At 38.9% G+C, this 20,981-nt stretch overlaps 1 protein-coding gene and 1 long non-coding RNA gene across 4 annotated transcripts in view; one reads left to right on the forward strand and one right to left on the reverse strand.

The window, feature by feature from the left end:
* CRACD (capping protein inhibiting regulator of actin dynamics) overlaps positions 1-20,981 on the forward strand; it is a 278,246-nt gene that overhangs the window by 169,984 nt on the left and 87,281 nt on the right. The window lies entirely within an intron of this gene.
* LOC103884451 lies at positions 10,180-11,262 on the reverse strand. Its single transcript, XR_004182763.1, has 3 exons — positions 11,176-11,262; positions 10,352-10,468; positions 10,180-10,263 (listed from the first exon to the last, which is right to left on the reverse strand). It is a non-coding gene; the product is annotated as an uncharacterized LOC103884451 (long non-coding RNA).

Raw genomic sequence — 20,981 nt, forward strand, 5'->3', positions numbered from 1 at the left:
GCTTTTGATATTCTTTTTGGAATTCCATTCTTTGAAGTTAGGATTCTTTGGGGAAGGGGTTGGTTGACCATAAGGCATGATCTTTTATTTATTCACTACTGACTAGTACAAATAATAATATGGTACACCGTGACATGTAGTGTATTATAGGCTTAAACAAAGGACTCTGTGGGCATAGTGGATGGCAAAATTGATTAGTCCTAATAGGGGAGCACAGTCCCTGGTAGTTCTTCTTGGGACAAGTGAGGGCAGGCTTCCAAAAGGATGTATCATTTAGCTGGATCTTGAGAGATAGATAGAAAGTAGAAACTCACCAGATAGAGAAGTGAAAAGAAGTTCCAGGTAGAGGGATAATCATGGACAACGAAAGCATTTGGTGTATTCAGAATCCAGTGTCCTTGGGGTTTGTGATTTGTAGTGAGGAGTGGTAAGGCAAACCACTGGAAAGAGGGTAGGTTAGGGCTAGATTATGAAAGGTGTTGAATATTGTGCCATGCGAGGGAGTTGAACTTGATCCTGTAGTTAAGAGGGAGATACTGTAAGTTTTTAATCATGATCAGATCTGCATTTTAGAATGATCAACCCAACAGCCACATGAAGAATGGATTGGAAAGTACAAGACTGCAGTCAAGAAAATGAATTTGGAAGCTGTTGAAATACTTCACTGAAGAAAAGCAAGAACAGTATCTTTGGCGTACATATTTGTTATTAAGGGGACAAAAGAGTATCGGTTAAGATTTTCTTGTAAATGTATAAAAATATATTGAGAAGTTCACATAAAACAGCAATATTTTGAGGAAAAGGAAATTAGCTTGAGGAATGGGGTGGGAAGAAGAATTCATGACTAAAACCCCAAAAGCAAATGCAACAAAAACCAAAATAAATAAATGGGACCTAATTAAACTAAAAAGTTTCTGCACAGCGAAAGAAATAATCATCAGAGTAAACAGACAACCCACAGAATGGGAGAAAATGCTTGCAAACTATGCATCTAAGAAAAGACTAATATTCAGAATCTGCAAGGAACTCAAACGAATCAGCAAAAAAACAAAAAACAAAAATCAAAAAACAAAACAAAACAACTCCAAAACCCAAATAATCCCATGAAAAAGTGGGCAAATGACATGAACAGACATTTCTCAAAAGAAGATGTACAAATGGCCAAGAAATGGCCAACAAACATGTGAAAAAATGCCCAACATTACTAATTATTAGGAAAATTCAAATTAAAACCACAGTGCACCACCTATCACCTTACCCGAGCCAGAATGGCTATTATTAAAAAGTCAAAAAACAGTAGATGTTGGCATGGATGTGGTGAATACAGAACACTTTTACACTGCTGGTGGGAATGTAAATTAGTACAAACTCTATGGAAAATAGTATGGAGATTTTTTTAAAGACCTGAAAGTAGATATACCATTCAACCCAGCAATTCCACTACTGGCTACTGGCTATCTACCCAAAGGAAAAGAAGTCATTATATCAAAATGATGCCTGCACGCATCTGTTTATTGCAGCACAGGTCACAACTGCAAAGATACGGAGCCAATCTGAGTTCCCATCAACCAATGAGTGGATAAAGAAAATGTGGTATACACATATCATAGAATACTACTCAGCCATAAAAAGGAATGAAATAAGGTCTTTTGCAGTGACTTGGATGAAACTGGAGGCTGTTATTTTAATTGAAATAACACAGGAATGGGAAGTCAAATACTGTATGTTCTCACAAGTGGGAACTAAGCTATGGATATGCAAAGACATACAGAGTGGTATAATGCACTTTGGAGACTCTGAAGTGGGGAGGGTGGGTGGGAAGTGAAGATTAAATACTACGTCTTGGGTACAGTGTACACTCCTTGGGTAAGGGGTGCACTAAAATCTCAGAATTCACCACTATATAATTCATCCATGTAACCAGAAACCACTTGTACCCCAACAACAATTGAAATAAATATATATAGACATATAAGATAAATAAAAATAAATTTAAAAGAATTCACTTTATGCCTTTTTTAACTTTGAATTTTTTCACCTCTGGGAATGTCTTACCTGTTTAAAAATTAAATTAAAGGGCCAGGCGTGGTGGCTCATCCCTGTAATCCCAGCAGTTTGGGAGGCCAAAGCTGGTGGATTACTTGAGGTTAGGAGTTCGACCTGGCCAACATGGTGAAACCCCATCTCGACTGAAAACACACACACACACACACACACACACACACACACACACACACACAGATTAGCCGGGTATGTTGGTGGTGTGCGCCTGTAATCCTGGCTACTTGGGAGGCTGAGGCAGGAGAATCACTTGAACCTAGAAGGCTGAGGTTGTAGTGAGCCGAGATCACACCATCACACTCCAGCCTGGGCAACAGAACAAGACTCCGTCTCAAACAACAACAACAACAACAAATTAATTACAGAAAGAAATAAAAATTAAGAAACCAGTAAACTTAAAAAAAAAAAAAAAAAAAAAGCTAGTCTTCACGTTATAATGACCATGGTAAAATCTCCTGAGTAGAAGTTCCTGAAGAAGCTGACAGCAGACAAGAGATAATGAGCTCCGGAACTAAGGCAGTGTGGCTTTAATCTCTTTTTAATCCAGAGGTTCATCTCTTTTTCTTTTTTCTTGGTTCTTTTCTTTTCTTCCCTCCCCACCCCCCAATAATACCTTGAGTTTGTTCTCTTGAGTCTCCCACAGTCTGGGTTTTGCTAGTTGTATCCCTGTGGCGTACTTTATAAATGTTCCTCTGTCCTCTTTATTTTCTATAAATTGGTGGGGATTGAGGTGCTTTCAGATTTAGATTAATTTTTCCCTTTCAAGACTATTTCATATGTGGTGTGTTCTTCCATCAGGGACAGATCATGCCTCATTTTTGTGGGTCTTCTAGTACTTTTATGGTTTCATTTTTAATATTTTAGTCTTTGTTCTATTTGAAGTCTATCCTGATGTCCGGTGTGAGTGGTTCCAACTTTTTCTTTTCCAGTTGGCTGTCCAGCTGTCCCAGCAACACTTATTGAATGGTCTGTCTTTCTCCACTGACTTAAGATGCCATTGTTATCATATAGTAAATTCTTAAATGTATTTGGTCTGTTTTCTGAGCCTTCGGTTCTATTCCATTGATTTATCTATTAATACAACAGTTTCACACTGTTTTGTTACTATTCTTATTATTTTTATTTGTTTCGACAGAGTCTCACTCTGTGCCCAGGCTGAAGTAGAGTGATGCAATCTCAGCTTACTGCATCCTCGAACTTACGGGCTCAAGTGATTCTGCCACCTCAGCCTTCCAAGTAGCTGGGACTACAGGCACTTGCCACCAGGCCTGGCTAATGTTTTAATTTTTTGTGGAGACAGGGTCTTGCTCTGTTGCCCAAGCTGGTTTTGAATTCCTGGCCTCAAGCAGTCCTCTGTCCTTGGTTTCCTAGTGTTGGGATTATAGATGTGAGCCACCATGCCTGGCCTGTTTCAATTGTTGAAGTCTGTAAAATATCTTAATATTTGACAGAGCTAGTTTCTTTTTATTACTCTCTTTTTTTTCAGAGCTTTCCTCACTATTCTTTTTTATAGGAATTGCATTTGACTTCTAGGTTAAGAAGAATGACATCTTTGTGATGTCAGTTTTTCCTATCTGAGGCCACACTATGCTTTTCCATTTGGTCACTTGTCTGTTCTTTAAAAATGACTTGAAATTTTGTTCATGTATCTCCTTCACATTTCTATTAAGTTTAGGTCTAGGTCTTTTATTGTGTTGGCTCCTATACTTGAGGTCTTTTCGTCTGTTATGTCTTCTGTTTGTTATTTATGGAAGCCATTGCTTCACATTCATCAGACTTTCTAAATTTTCCTGTGTTTTAATAGTTTTTCAGGTACTTTTCTTGAGTTTTTCATCATATCATCTGTACATAGTGATGGTTTAATCGAGTTATTTAGGAAAATGCAAATCAAAGCCACAGGGAGATACCTACCACCTTACCCCAGCCAGAATGGCTATTATTAAAAAGTAAAAAAAAAAAATAGATGTTGGCATGGATGTGGTGAAAAGGGAATGCTTATACACGACTGGTGGGAATGTAAATTAGTACAACCTCTATGTTATATAGTCTTATACTGACCTAATTTCTTTCTGTTACTTTGCTTAACCATATATGTACTTAATCCTGCTTCAAACATGTTTTTTCTTCAGTTCCTAGTTCTAGTTTACCACATAGTGTCTTTTGGCTTAAAGCCAGCTCTTCCAGTGTGAGACTGCTCCTGGAAGCAGGTGACCTCACTGTCTCCTTTACCCTGAAGCTGGGAGCCAACTGTCCTCAATTGGTAAAAGATCTGGAGAGGGTTGAGTGTCAGAGGATAAAGCCTTAGGCCATGTGCCCTTCATTGTCTACCTTAAGTCTTCACTCTTTGGTCTCCACACACTTATTCTTGCAAGGAGATTAGCTCTTCATTTGTGATCTTCTCTCAACATGGTTATTTATTTATTATTATTATTAATTTGAGATGGTGTCTTGCTCTCTCGCCCAGGCTAGAGTACAGTGGCACGATCTTGGCTTACTGCAACAACCTCTGCCTCCCGGGTTCAAGCGATTCTCCTGCCTCACCCTCCCAGAGTAGCTGGGATTACAGCACATACCACCACACCTGGCTAATTTTTTTGTAGTTTTAGTAGAGACAGGGTTTCACCATGTTGGCCAGGCTCGTCTCAAACTCCTGACCTCAGATGATCAACCCACCTAGGCCTCCCAAAGTGCTGGGATTACAGGCGTGAGCCACCATGCCAGCCTCAACATGGTTATTTTTGAATAAAGACATTTTGATTGAATATTCTTCTTCTATGTCTTTCTCATCTTGATCTTTATCTTTTCTCTTTCCTTCATCTCTTCTGCCTCCCTGAACCTGTTTCTTCTTATCTGCCTTCCATTTATTTCTCTCATCTTCTATTTCTCTTCCATATTTCTCTTTCCCCAAGTACCCCTTATTCTTTGTATTATATTTGATTTTGAGTCTTAGGGGTGCCTAAAGTCTTACTATAAAGGGACAAAATCATACACCTTGATTTACAATACTTGATTAGGTAGAAATATTTAGGACTTCCCTTTCGTTCATCATTGTGAAAGTGAGACAGGAATGACCAGTTAGTGAAGCAGGATTATCATGCCCAGTCTATCTAATGTCTTCCTGGGCCTTTAGGAAGTAATTCAAGATCATAACATTAACTGTGAAATAATTTTTGAGATATTACTGTATAATACAAGGAAGTCTCCATTTTTAGGTAGAACCCATTCTTGGAAGTCACATCTTCAAGCTGTTGCTGTAAGGCAGAATCCTGAATTTGCTTTCCATCCTGCTCTTCAACTTTCTCCTTGTCCATTTAGATATTATTCAGTGTCACCGGAAAATACAATGAATGTGTGAATGGAACCCTGAAAGTGAAATATTGGGCCTGAATGAGCATAACAGCAAAATGTGAAGCTGTAAGAAGTGGGGCCTTCTTATCCACATATGGTCACATCGGATTTTCTACCAAGGTTGGAGTCATGTTCCTTAAGGGCAGAAATCATGCCTTAATCATCATTGAATATAGGACTCTGACTATCCCAGAGGAGGCACATTATAAATATTTGACGATTTGGTGAACTAAACTAGACCAAACCATCCCATTAGATGGGCACATTGTTTGAGATCTAGGAATTGTGTTGTGAGATTGGTGGTTGATATAGATCACCTTTCAGTCCTGGTATATTCCATTGCAGATCAGCTGCTGAGAATGAGAGAGGAGAAACGCAGATACAAGAGCGATGAAATGAGTTTTCTTGGCCCTTTTGTGTTGGCTCAATTAACCTCCATTCCTTAGGGACTCCAGAGGTCTATAGTGCAGTAAATTTCATTATGATGATTCTGAGTTAACAAAAAAGGGTAAAATTTTGTTCTGTATGCTCTGTTGCTAAGAGAAAATTTGAGAAATCCATTTAAGATAGTGGTGTAGTTTTGATGTTTGTCCCCCAAACCTCATGTTGAAATTTGATCTCCAGTGTTGGACGTGGGGCCTAATGGGAGGTGTTTGGGACATGGTAGGGGATGAATCCCTCATGAATAGGTGAATGCCCTCCCTGTGGGGCAAGGAAAGGTGAGTGAGTTCTCTATTTGTTCCCAGGAGCCGGTTGTTAAAAAGAGCCTGGCACCTGCCTTCCTTCCCTCTTTCTTTTCCTCTCCTTCACACCTCTCTCTCTGTGTGTCTCTTTCTGTGTGTGTGTGTCTTTCTCTCTCTCTTTCTTTCTCTCGTTCTCTCTCTCTCTCCCTTCCTTCCTCCCTCTGGCTTCTTCTCGTTTGCCATGTGATCACTACACTTACCAGCGTCCCTTTGCCTTACACCCTAAGTGGAAGTAGCCCGACCCCTCACCGGAAGCCAAGCAGATACTGGCACCATACTTCTTATACAGCCTGCAGATGTGGGAGCCAAATAAAGCGCCTTTCTTTATCAATTACTCAACCTTGGATGTTCCTTGATAGCAACACAAATGGACTAAAACAGGATTCCAATAAAAGTGGTCATTGTAATGTGAGAGATATACTTTTGTTAACTCAAAATCTGCTACTTCCTGTGGTCAGATAAGCAAATTGTTGCTGTAAATAGTGTGACTATTATATAAAGAACTCATTTTCTTTTTCTGCTTGTAACATTTCTTCTGAACGTGAGCATTAGGGAATAATCATAGCCAGACACAGTACAAAAGTGCTAGAAAATTTCAGGCCTGAGACGCAAGAGTGGGTAAAAGAATCTCAACTTCACTGGTAGATACACTAAGTTAGAGTGGTTAAGTGATAAAGTCATACAACAACACATCATTAATAACAGAAGGAAACTTCCTGGTCTTTCTGAATCTACTGACAGCTTCTGGGTCTCCGTTGCTAAAAATTGCTTTATGATCCCCTTATAAAAGGCAGAACTAGATTTTAGAGCAGAGATCGGCCAACTTTTGCAAAGGGCCAGATAGTAAATATTTTAGGCTTTGCGGGCCACGTAGACTGGCTGCAACTGTTCAACTCCATCTTAACAGTGCACAAATAGCCACAGGCAGGGCTTAAACAAATGGGTATTCCAATAAAACTTTATTTAAAACAACAAATATGGGCCACACTTTGATTTAGAGAATCACCTGGGTTTTTTAAATGAGTGCTGTTTCTCATGATCAGCAAGAAGTGTGTTATATCTCGCAATACAAACTGCCTTACAGGATGTAACTGTGTCCTAGGACACAATCCACCAGTGGTCTGCCTGGTCGTATTCTCCTTTTTTTTTTCTTTCCCTCTCCCTGCCTTTTAGGAACCACTTACCCTCTACCTGTAGTTTAGACCTGGCTCAGTATTGAAGCTAATTCTTTACAAAGCGGGATATATGTAAGGAGCATCAGGTCAGCCATGCTGCGTGTTCTCCTTTTGGTGTATACCCAATTTCAGGTCCTAGGCCCCTACCCTGTCCCTACCTTGGAGCCTTCCTGGTACCCCTGTTACTCCAAGACTGAAATTCTACCTCTCCCCCTAACCCCAGTCATTTCAGGGACCGTGTCCTCCTATGATGCTAGGCAATGTACAGAAACAAAAATTTCCCTGACTTTTGTTACTGTGTACTTAATCTGTACTGGACAATGGTATATGTTCATGGATAAAAGTATATTATAACACTCTCTACAAAAAAAACCATTGGTCTTCTAACAGAAACAAGACTTCAGTACATTAAACTTAACAACTGTGATTTACTGTAAATTATATTGAGTATAATTAAATGTTAAAATGTATAATTCAGGCATTAATTGCCTAGGTAGAAGATTATATCTACCAGACACATGTGCTAAGCCTTGAAGGCTATACAGAATTTGCCTAGGTAGGCCAGGATGGTAGCTCATGCCTGTAATCCCATAATCTCAGTAGTTTGGGAGGCCAAGGTGGGAGGATCGCTGGAGCCCAGGAGTTCAAGACCAGCCTGGTTAACATAACGAGACCCCATCTCTACCAAAAAAAAAAAAAAAAAAGAATTTGGTTATGTAGAAACCAAGAATGGAAGGCATTCCAGGTGAGGGTGTTACTGTTGTTATGAGAGAAGCAGCTAGTGTGGGTTGCAGAGAAATGGGAGAGAAGGTCAGACAGGTGAAGGCACCAGATTGAGAAGGACCTGAAAAGCCACACTGAGGTTGTGGACTTTTATCAAGAGGACAGCAGAGAACATCTCATGGTACTTTATGTAGGTTAGTGAAAAGTATGTTGTGATAGAAGAACGATGGACTAAAACCCAGAAGTTAAAGGTTCCTGTTTCAATCCTGCCATTTATTGACTATGAGACCTCAGAGTCATCATATAAAATCCTCAAGCCTATGTATTTGACAATGACAAGTACATAGCGCAGAGATGTGATGAGGATAAAGTGAGAAAATAGTTGTGAAAAATGTTTTGAAAGTCATACATAAGGTTCTCCACAAATGTAAGAAATTGCAGTGATACTATAACAGTGGTGATGCAGGAAAATTATGCTCGCAGGCATAAGCAAAATGAATTGTAATGGGCAAAGCTAAACAGCAGAGACAGCTTGTTTCAGTAGCACAGTGAGGTGGTTTGAATGTATGTGTTTCTCCAAAATTCATTATGTTGGAACCTAATCCCCACGGTGATGATATTAGAAGGTGGGGCCTTTGGGAGGTGGGTCTGCCCTTATGAATGAGATTTATGCCCTTTTGGCCTAGAGCTCCTTTGCCCTTCCATCTCTTCCGCTCTGTGAGGACACCACATTTGTCCCTTCTTTGCCCTTTTGCCATATGAGAAGGCAGCAAGAAGGCGTCATTTGTGAGGAACAGGGCTCTCGCCAGACACTGAATATTCTGGCACCTTGGTCTTAGACTTCCCAGCCTCTATGACCATAAGAAATAAATGTTTATTGTTTATAAATTACACAGTCTAAGGTATTTTGTTTTAGCAGCCTGAATGGACTAAGATACATGTGAATGAATGGAAAAGGGCCTCTACCATGCCATGTATGGATTACCAACTGAGGAATAACTCAAACACAATAAGAAATCCACAATAAAACTGTATTGAACATATATCCTGATGCTTCTTATCTGATACAAATAGCACCTCATGATCATCATTGTAAACATCCTTTCTAAATGTACTGTATGGTACCTTCTGAATAAAGGAAAGCTTGCCTTTTTGCAAACTCAGCCAGGGGTAAGGTGTATAGCAGAATGCAGGAGCTCATTTTCATCTTCATTGCTTCCATCGCTGCCCCTGCACAACTCTGTGGTTTATCACTGGATGTCTTATTACAGCTCTCCAGGACTCAGTTCCTTTATAATGATGGACAAACAACTAATGGGGTAAAACTCTGAGCAAGTATGACTGCTTAGCAATTAAAACTTTTGTTTGGAAAAAGAAAAGCATGTCTTTATGTTTGCCCCTGCACTATGGATTTTCTGCTTCTTATTTCCTTGTGTCTTTTATCTTCCCATTAAAGCATGAAAATAGCTCATGTCTCTCCCCATCTGTTCACCACATTAATTGCCCCAGGCAGGAAGAACTTTCTTCAGTATAGGTCTTCTTCCTCTTTGTGGTTTTAAGTCCATTACATACACCAGCTGCTTTACTGTTTGACATCTTAATCTTCTTATTGATTTTGGGGTACGTCCTTGGTGCCAGCTAAGCAGGTTAGGTATGGTGACTGAGGTGACCCTTAGCTCCTTTGATAAAAAGCATGCAGGGCTTTTTCTGCATGTAATGAACCATGGGTGGTGATTTGGCCCTTTCAAGTTGAAAAGCAGGTATGTATCAATTTTTCTATTAAACAGCATGTACTGAGCACTGCTGTCTGTCTGTGGTGGCCCCGGTGGGGGACACAAAGACACAGGTCATTGTCATTGTTCCTACTCAAAAAGTAGTGGTGTGTTAGAAAAGATGAAATGGAGTCAGAAGGTCTAGTTATGCAGCTAACTTGCCTCATAGCCTTGCTTTAGCTTCTTTTTCTAGAAAATGAAGGGATTGAACCTGAACAATGGTTTTCAAGCAGTGTTTCTGAAAGATTCTTGGCACTTAGGACCTGTCACCGAGGGCTGAGCTTAGGCTCCGAAGGTCTTCAGAGTGCTGCAAGTCTCTCTCTTGTATATATTAGGTTTCTGCATAAAATTTCAAATAAAGGTCTTCAGAGCTGAAAGTATTTGCAAGCAGGTGGACTAAATGGGTTCCAGCATTTCTTTCAATTCTCATTTTCTGTGAGCCTACAATACAACAAAATATAACAACATGAATAAGTTCATGCAAGATTTTGTGACAGAATTCAGTATCAGTTGTTCAACAAGTACTGACTAAATTGCTTGTCGATTGGAGAATGTCATCGCTTCTGAACATCATAGCTGTCTTCAGGTAGGTACCTTGTGGACTTGGACCACCATATATATGTGGAATTTAATACGGTTGGTTGTCCTGGAAAATATAGAAAAGTAAAAAACAAAACAAAAAAAATGAAAAAGAAAAAGAAAAAATTGTTAACAAACACTTTACCTAAAGGGAATCACTCTTACACTTCTTCTGATTTATTTTCCTTCTAGGCTACGTTCTTGAACATCATGATATTTTAACATAGTTTTGAAATACACACACACACACAGACACACACGCACACACACTGAGTTTATCCTGACTTTCTGTTTAACCCTAGAATATAGATTTTTTTCTAAGTGCCCCAAGAGAAGAGGCAGTATCTATTGTCCAGCAATACATATCCAACACATTGCTCAATGCCTGGACAATGATAGGTGCTCAATAAGTATTCACTAATGAAATTACTTGTTAAATAAATATCATGCAAATATTAATAATGTATGTTTCTGCCTGTTCTCTAATATTAAAAGCTTCTGTTGCTTATCTTCTAAAGCTGACTGTAGGCATGTGTAACCCAGCAGCTCCACTCCTGTGAATACCCAGCAGAAATGCATGCATTTATTCACTGAAAGACATGCTGTGGAGTGTTATAAGACCAACACTAATAATAGAAAGAACGAGAAACTACCCAAATGCCTATCAACCTAAGTTGAGATAAATATGTGGATTCTCACAAAGAATGTAAAGCAGCAATGGTAATGAGCAATCCACAACCATACACAAGCCAGATACAAAAGAGTGCATGCTACCTGATTCCATTTCCATTTTCATAAAGTACAGGAAAAGCCAAGTCAGGATAGGGAGCATGAGAAGACTTCTAGATGCTGCTGTTGGATTTCTTGATCTGGATGCTGGTGTCCATTTTTCAAAAACTCATCAAGTGTTAAAATGTGGCTGTTCTTTGACCTAGCAATTTACGTATTCAGACTTTATATTCGAGCAGCTATAAAATGGACCTTCCAATGATTAAGTCACTGAAGAACGTGTGTTGTGTATATACTATGCACCATGAAGAAATACCTAAGGATGTACAAAAAATATTAGTGAATAATAGTGTTTATTGCAGTTATAATAAGTTACAAACACGGAGAAAAATGAAAGCCAACTCAAGTCTCCCATGGTAGGAGCATATGTACAGTAATTCCGCCTTCCTGCTCCTTACCCCTTTGTGTTTCTGCTCTCCTACTCATCCCCAGACAACCACTAATCTGCTTCCTGTCACCATAGATTAGTTTACATTTTCTAGAATTTTATATAATGGAATCATACAGTATGTTCTCTTTTTTATCTACCTTTTTAAACTCAACATAATTATTCTGATTAACTCAGATTCCTCTATGTTATAGCATGTACAAATGCTCTAACATTCCTTTTTATTGCCAAGTTAATTCCTTTTTATCACCAAGTAGTATTCCATTGTTTGGTTATACCACAATTTGTTTATCCCCTCTTGATGGACATTTGGATTGTTTCCTATTTGGGGCTTCTGTGAATATTCTAGATGTCTTTCATCTTGGTTGGGCATGTTTTCATTTCTCTTGGGTAAATACCTAGGAGTGAAATGGCTGGATCCTAAGGCAGATGTATGCTTAACTTTTTAAGCAGTTACCCAAGTGTTTTCCAAAGTTGCATTCCCATCACAGTATATGAGGTCCCTTTTGCCACATCCTGGCCAACAGTTAGCACACAGTGTCTTTGTAGTTTTAGCTAATGTAATAGGTGCTTAGCACTATAGTTTAAAACATGTATCTTTCTTTTTTTTTTGAGATGGAGTCTCACTCTGTCACCCAGGCTGGAGTGCAGTGGCGCAATCTCAGCTCACTGCAAACTCTGCCTCCTGGTTTCAAGAGATTCTCCTGCCTCAGCCTCCCAAGTAGTTGGGATTACAGGTGCCCACCACCAGGCCCAGCTAATTTTTTTTTTTTTTTTTTTTGTATTTTTAGTAGAGACAGGGTTTCACCATATCGACCAGGCTGGTCTTGAACTCCTGACCTCAAGTGACCCACCCGCCTCAGCATCCCTAAGTGCTTAAAACATGCATCTTTCTTAATAACTAGTTTTACATAACATTTTTTTCATGTGCTTATTTACCATTTGTATATCTACTTTGTGAAATGTTCATATCTTTTCTCAGTTTTTAATTAGATGATTTGTTTACTTATATTAACTTGGGTGAGTTTTAAAATATATTTTGGATTCAAATGCTGTGTTAGGTATAGAATTTATCAATATCTTCTCCAAGTCTATAACTTATAATTTCAGTCTCTTAAAAGTATCTTTGGAAGGGCAGGTTTTGAAATTTTTATTTTATTTTATTTTTAGAGACAGGGCCTTGCTATATTGCCCAGGCTGAACTCCTGGGCTCAAGAGATCCACCTGCCTCAGTCTCCTGAGTAGCTGGAGCTATAGACATGCATCGCTGTGCATAGGAATATACAGTTGTTTTTTTAACCATCATTTGTTGAAAAGTCTAACATTTCTTCACTAAATTGCCTTTACATCTTTGGTCAAAAATCAGTTGTCAGTATATACATGAGCTGGACTCTGTATTGTTTATCTTTCTTGTCTTCTGGTTTGTCTTTTATCTAGTTATGTTTATGCCAATACCACACTGTATTACTTGATTACTGCGCCTTTATAAGACTTAAAGTCAGATAGTGTTATTTCCCCAGTTTTGTTCATCTTTTAAAAACCTGTTTTGGCAAGTTTAGATACTTTGCAGTTTCATATGAATTTGAGAATCAGTCAGCTTCAACAAAACTGCCTGATGAGAATTTGATTGGAATTGTGTTGAATCTATAAGTCAATTTGGGGAGAATTAATAACAATATTGAGTCTTCCAACCCATGTATATGGTATATCTCTCCAATTATTTAGGTTATTTTTTACTTCTCTTATAATTGTTTTGTAGTTTTCAGCATACAGATCTTTCATATCTTTTGTCAGATTTATCCCTAACTATGTTCTATTTTACAAATGGTGTCATTTTTGTAATTTCAATTTTCAGTTGTTTATTATGTAGAAAGACAGTTGATGTCTATATATTGATGTATCCTGCAATCTCTCTGGACTCACTAGATCTAGTAGACTCCATCATTTTTAATAATAGCTTTATTGAGATATAATTCACACACCAAAAAATTCACCCTTTTAAAGTATACAACTCAGTGTTTTTTACTATATTCACAGTGTCATGCAACCATCACCACTATCCAATTTTAGAGTTTTCATCACCCTTGAAACAAATTGATACTCAGTATCACCCTTGAAACAAATTGATACTCAGTAGCAATCACTCCGTGTTCCTCCTCTCTGATAGACCCTGGCAATCACTGACCTCTTTTCTGTCCCCTGGTTTTGCCTTATCAGACTATCAGAATAAATGGAATTACTCTGGCTTCTTTCACATAGCGTAATGTGAAGGTTCATCCATATTGTAGCATGAATAAGTACTTCATTCCTCTTATGACTAAATAATATTTTCCATTGTGTGGATCTGTATAACATCTTGTTAATTTATCAGTTGATGGATATTTATTTAGGTTCTTCCCACTTATCAACAGTGATAGATAACGCTGCTGTGAACATTGTGTGGTGATTCCATAAATTTTTAAACTCTGTTTGTTGTAATAAAACTATTATTTTTGTAAAAAGGGAAAATAATGAAACAAAGCTTAGAGAAAAATGATTAAAGAGTCAACCAAGAATGGTTAAAGAGCCAGGATTTGATAGGGTAAAGGAAAAGCATGGAGTAGGACAAAGGTAACCACCAGGTTTAAAGCCTTAGTGGTACTAGAAACTGGGAAACGGTGGGGGTATTGATTAATTCATTTTCATATGACAATTATATATGATGTGGCTTCAAGTGAAAATGTTTCAGTAGACAACTGGAACATAAGTAGAAGACTAAAGCTGAACATATAGGCTTAGAAATTAGTATAGTGGTGCTATTAAAGCCAAGGGAATGATTTTCTGCTAAGCACAATCAGGAATTTAAGCAAGATACACCCTCTGTTCCACCTCCAATTTAATTCATAGAGTAGAGTCCTGTTGTGTTTAAGGGCATGTTTTCAACAATTCATTGCATTTGTATGTATACTGTGATATAGTAGACTTTAATGTGTCTACAAACTATGGATTTTAAAAGAAATAAAATGCCTTACCCTATATTCATATAATTGTATCCTTGAAGATACAGTGGGAGTACGGGAAAAAATTGTAAAAGCTCCCGTTAAGTCTTATCTGACCAAATGCCATAAAACAATACATCTTGGGGGTATTTGTCAAGTCAGAGCTTTCATCAAAAACAGATAAGACATCTAAAGCTGGAGCCACCTGGATTTGCATAAACCATTTAAGGATTCTGTTTAGGAACAATGAAATATTACAGAACTTAGAAGCTTTCATTTTGTGAGATGTCTATGGGAAGATAATTTTAGAGGTTATTTTTATTTCCTTGGGGAAACAAGAGAGAGATTAGCATGCTCTGTAGTGCTACAGACTCATTAAATACCAGCTCACATCTCTATCAGTAAAAGCTAAGTTTTTTGAGTAGTGGAATTGCTCTCTTTGAACAAAAGTATCAGACAAACCATTTGTCTAGAACTCACAGTTGCACAAGTATACAGTCTCTCAGGACAGTGGCAGCAAAGTACTAATTGAAGGTCACACACCACATGCTTACAGTAGAAAGTACAACCATGTCCAGATTAGTCTGTTAACTGCTCCCACATCCACAAATGCTCATTGTTGATAGTAGATTCAGCTTTTGAAACAACAGTCTAAGCAGCCGTACAGGGAAAAATGGATTGGTTTGGCTATAGAAAATTTAAAACTTTTATGATCTCATTCACACAGGAAAAGACAAACTACATGCATCTATATCTGTGTAGATGCACCTACAAGACAAGGGTTGGGAAGAAGGAGTTCAAGAGGGCATGCTTTCTCTGGCCAGAGTTCTAAGACAAGAACATATTTTCCAACTGTGGGTTTGCCCTGCCCACCATCTGTGCATGAATCTAGGCCTCCACCACAGCCTGAGTTATCTGGGCTGGGTAGCTGGTGGCTGTTAAGAACTGAATTGTGTCCTTGAAAAATGCTATGTTGGAATCTTAATCCCCAGGACCTCAGAATGTGACCTTACTTAACAAAAACAGGGTCTTTACAAAGGTGATGCAGTTACAGTAAGGTCATTAGGGTGGGCCCTAATCCAGCATGACTGATGTCCTTAAAAGGGGGACTTTGGAGAGAAAAACATGCTCAAGGAAGAGGATGTGAAGGCTATGTGAAGAGACTGGAGTGATGTGTCTACAAGCCAAAGAACACCAAAGATCGTCAGCCACCACCTGAAGCTGGAAGAGGAAAGGAAAGCTCTTCCCCTAGGGCCTTCAGAGGGAACATAGCCCTTGATCTCAGACTTCCCCTCTAAGAACTGAGGGAGAATCAATGTCTTTTGTTTAAGCCTCCCATGTTGTGGTACTTTATTGTGGCAGCCTGAGCAAACACGGTGGCTAAGGAAACTAATTTCAGTCAGAGACGACATTCAAAATTCAGCATTGAATATTGGCAGGACTAGGCACTAACCAGTCAGAAGAGATGTCAGCCTTGAACTACTCACACAGGTGGGCCACTGTGGGGCAGAGATGACATATGGGAACCAGGAGTCACATAGGACGATGGCTCAATGACATGAGAAAACAGGGTGGAGGGAAGGAAACTGAAGAATGCTCAATACCTTGAAAATGGGCAGCAAAAGAAAGATTAATTTAGATGCAACCAATAAAAATATTTTCAAAGACTGAAAAAAAAAAAAACTTTTGTGCTGCAAAATATGCCATGAGAAAATTAAAAAGCAAACAGAAAAAAAAATATTTGCAATGTATTATAAATGTTTATATTTTAAATATGTTAAAAATGCATAACTTCAGACCATTTCCCACCAATCAGATGGGGAGGGATGTGTTGTTGGTGAAGATTCAGGGAAATCTCATGCATCACTTTTTGGAGTATGAATTGCTATAACCCCGTTGAAATGTAATTTAGCAATGTATATTAACATTTCAATTCACACTGACCCAGCAATCTCATAATTTAGAATTTATGCTATAGAAATAAAAGCATCAGTGCCTAAGATGTATGAATATCTTTATTTATTTTAACATTGCTTATAGTGATATAAAAGAAAAAACCTGGAATAGCTGAAATGTCTATTAATAGGGGGAAAGGTTGAAAGAATGAGTTAAATTTAAATATGTGGCCTGGAGGGATATCTATGAAATATATAATAAAATGAAGAAAACAAATTATAGAATCAGTTATAGATTATAATTCCTTTTTATAAAATGAAACCAATATGCATTAATATCTTTGTGTAAATAAATACATAGTTTAAAGAGACCCAGGCATGAGCCATGATGAGTATGATTAATCTAGTTTTTTATAGATTAAATTCACTTGTATGCATTTAAGTCCTATAAAAGATTAGTAAGAAAGATGGACCTTGGGTGCAAAGAATTGGGTTGATTTTGATTTGATTTTAATCAAAATTTTGATTCATTACTCACTAGCTTGTCATTAAATGCAGCTTCACATTATCACTTTTTTTAACTATCTATTATTGATTGTATTCATATAAAATGTTTAATCATTTGCCTGTTGCTGAACATTTTAAATGGTTTCACAGTATTTAGTTTTAGAAAGAATGCCATGTAACCATATTTTTGTATACTTTCTAGGTATTTTCCTAGCAGAAATTCTTAGAACTGAAATATCTAGGTTAAAAATATTACATATGGCCGGGCGCGGTGGCTCAAGCCTGTAATCCCAGCACTTTGGGAGGCCGAGACGGGCGGATCACGAGGTCAGGAGATCGAGACCATCCTGGTTAACATGGTGAAACCCCGTCTCTACTAAAAAATACAAAAAACTAGCCGGGCGAGGTGGCGGACGCCTGTAGTCCCAGCTACTCGGGAGGCTGAGGCAGGAGAATGGCGTGAACCCGGGAGGCGGAGCTTGCAGTGAGCTGAGATCCGGCCACTGCACTCCAGCCTGGGTGACAGAGCGAGACTCCGTCTCAAGAAAAAAAAAAAAAAAAAAAATATTACATATACATACACACACACACACACACACACACACACACGTAGATAGAGCGATGGATGAATCAGTCAGTAGATATAAATATGGGCATATATGTGTAGTATGTATAAATATAGGAGATATGTATAGATATCTTATAACCTAGCAATGTGTACTTTCATATATTATAAATGTTATATCTATAACATGAAGATATATGTTATATGTATTGTATAATCTAGTTATCTAGTGCTATGTAACAACTACCTCTGAACTAATTATTTATCCATCCAGATATATAAATGTCTTTTAACCCAGCAGTCTACATAATTTTCTAGTTATCCAGTGCTACATAACAAACTGCCCCAAAACTGAGTACTTAAAACAACAACCACATTTAATTTACTCACGAATCTGCAGTCTGGATATGACTCAGTCATGACAACTTATGTCTACTCTAATTGACATTGGCTGGGGAGGCTTGAAGACTGCAGGCTGGAATCTTCTGAAGGCTCTTTCACTCACATGTGTGTTGCCAGTGCTGGGAAGAGTCAAAGATCAGGGGGCTAGAACAGCTAGGACAGCTGGCATCCCTCTGGCATCTTTCTCTATATGTGGTCTCTCTACATGTTGGCTTCAGGGTAGCTGGACTTCTTACATAGCCACTTAGGGCTTCAGAGCCTTGTGTCCCAGTAGAGCTGCAGGTGAAAGCATTGTCCTCTTTTCTAACTTAGCCTTGGAAACCATGCAGCATCCCTTCCACTACAGTCACAGGCCCACCCAGGTGGAGCAGGTCACATAGACTCCCACCTGTCAATGGAGCAGCATCAACAACTCATTGTAAGAACATGGAGAGGATGGATATAGCGGTGCAGCCATTTCTGGAAAATACAATCTGCCACGTTATTTTAGGACTTTTGATACATATTGCCAAATAGCCACTCCAGATATTGTACAGTGATGAAAGTGATTCTTCCTGACACTGCTAAAGAAGGATATTATTCTGTCTTTGCCAATCTGATTTTTTTTAAAGACGGTATTTCATTTTGTAAATTTACTTTTTTGGTTGCTACTGATATTGAAAATATCTGTACCTGTGGCCAGGCATGGTGGCTCATGCCTGTAATCCCAACACTTTGGGAGGCCAAGGCGGGTGGATCATGAGGTCAGGAGATCGAGACCATCCTGGCTAACACAGTGAAACCCCATCTCTACTAAAAATACAGAAAATTAGCTGGGCATGGTGGCGGGCACCTGTAATCCCAGCTACCCAGGAGACTGAGGCAGGAGAATGGCGTGAACCCGGGAGGCGGAACTTGCAGTGAGCCAAGATCGCGCCACTGCACTCCAGCCTGGGCAACAGAGCAAGACTCTGTCTCAAAAAAAAAAAAAAAAAGAAAGAAAATATCTGTACCTGTGTACTGGCCATTTTTATTTCTTTTGTGAGCTGCCCATTTACGTCCTTCCTGAAATTTGTAGTTAGGGTTTTAAAGATCAGTTAGTTCAAAGTCCCTCCTTTCACTGATTAGGAAACAGAGTCACCAAAAGCACCAAGTTCAGAGTTTTTTAAACTTATGTAAAAATTACATCAGCACTTCAGGTGGGGTGTAGTGGCTCGTGCCTGTAATCCCAGCACTTTGGGAGGCCGAAGAGGGCAGGTCACTTGAGGTCAGGAATTGGAGACCTGCCTGGCCAACATGGTGAAACTACGTCTCTACTAAAAATACAAAAATTAGCTGGGTATGGTGGTACGTGCCTGTAATCTCAGCTACTCAGGAGGCTGAGGCAGGAGAATCACTTGAACCCGGGAGGCAGAGGTTGCAGTGAGCCAAGATGGTGCCACTGCACTCCCGCCTGCACGACAGGCTCAAAAAATGATAATAATAAATATTATTTAATAATAATATTATAGAACTTAGAAACTTTCATTTTGTGAGATGTCTATGGGAAGATAATTTGAGAGGTTATTTTTATTTCCTTGGGGAAACAAGAAAGAGATTAGCATGGCCTTATGAAGTGGGTGTCATCATGCTCCATTCGCAGACGTGGAGACTGGCCTTTAATGTCAGAGTACATGTTGACATGTTTCATCTAAGAATGTTTTCATCCAAGAATGATACAGAGAGCCATCAAAACTTCCCTCTCCCCTAAGTTTAGCTGAATTGAGATGACCTAGATGTCATCTCATTGCATTTAATAAGCAGGACTGAACCTGGATTCAGGTTGTCTTTGCACCTTAAAAACAAGTGTCTAAATCTAGAAATAGGATAGATATTGTCAAGTTAAATCAACCTTTGTGATAACAAAGTTAGCCATCTTCAGAGTCAGTGAGCGTTCAGCGTCCCCATGTCCTGGGACCCCCGCTCCCACCCCCTGCCCCAGACTCTTACGTGTTAACAACACCAGACTAACACAAAAAGCTTTATCTTATAATTACCTCAAAATTATAGACTTGTAGAATATGCACACTTTAGATAGTACCGATGAACATCTGTTCTGCTGTTTGGGTGTGAAATGAATGAGATGAAAGTCAGGAGGAATGATTAAACCTATGACAGGTTTTTTTAACAGGACTTTTAAAAGGCCATTAAATTCCAGATATTTCAATTTCAATTATTCTTTTTCTTATTCATCCATCTGATATGCTCCAGACACATACTAGACACTGATAATACAGAGCTGTAAGACATAGTATTCATTTATTAGATGTGTATACTTTTTCTTGTCCCAAAAGGCATATGAAATGGGTTATAAGAAATGGCATTATTCCCCACCTCAGGAAGTGGGGAAGATCAGGGAGGACGTGGACAAAAAACACTGTTGATAGAGATATGCCAAAGGATTGCACTGTAGCATGTGGAGGTTAGGTAGGGGGATTCCTAACATAGACTGGGGAGGAGGAGTGGGGTACCACAGAGAAATTCCTTGGAGGAACAAATTACACAAAACTCATCAACACTGTTTTGTGTATTGTACATTTTTTCCTGGTTTGCCTTTTTTTCTGGCATTAGGAGGCCAATTGAAGCAGAGCTCAGACACAGTTGCTTTTCTATTTAGCCAACTGCATGCCTGATCGTTTTCTTTTTCTTAAATACAGGGTCTCACTTTGTCATGCAGGCTGGAGTGCAGTAGTGTGATCGTGACTCACTGCAGCCTCCAACTCCTGAGTTCAAGCGATCCTCCTGCCTCAGCCTCCCTAGTAGCTGGGACTACAAGCATGAGCCATCACACTTGGCTAATTTTTTTTGTGGAAACAGGATCTTGCTGTATTGCCCAGGCTTGTCTCAAACTCTACCTTAAGCAGTCCTCCCAAAGCACTAGGATTATAGGCATAAGCCACCACACCCATTTTGATCTTCAAAAAGAGGATTCTTAGGTTTGTCTTCTGTGACTTCAGGCCATTCCTTAAACTTATTTCAGAAACTTATTCTTATGTGTCTGGTGAGCTGTGCTGCCCCGCCCCCCCAAGAGTTCCACT

Source organism: Papio anubis, chromosome 3 (assembly GCF_008728515.1).
Source record: "Papio anubis isolate 15944 chromosome 3, Panubis1.0, whole genome shotgun sequence".
In the NCBI taxonomy this organism is placed as follows: domain Eukaryota; kingdom Metazoa; phylum Chordata; class Mammalia; order Primates; family Cercopithecidae; genus Papio; species Papio anubis.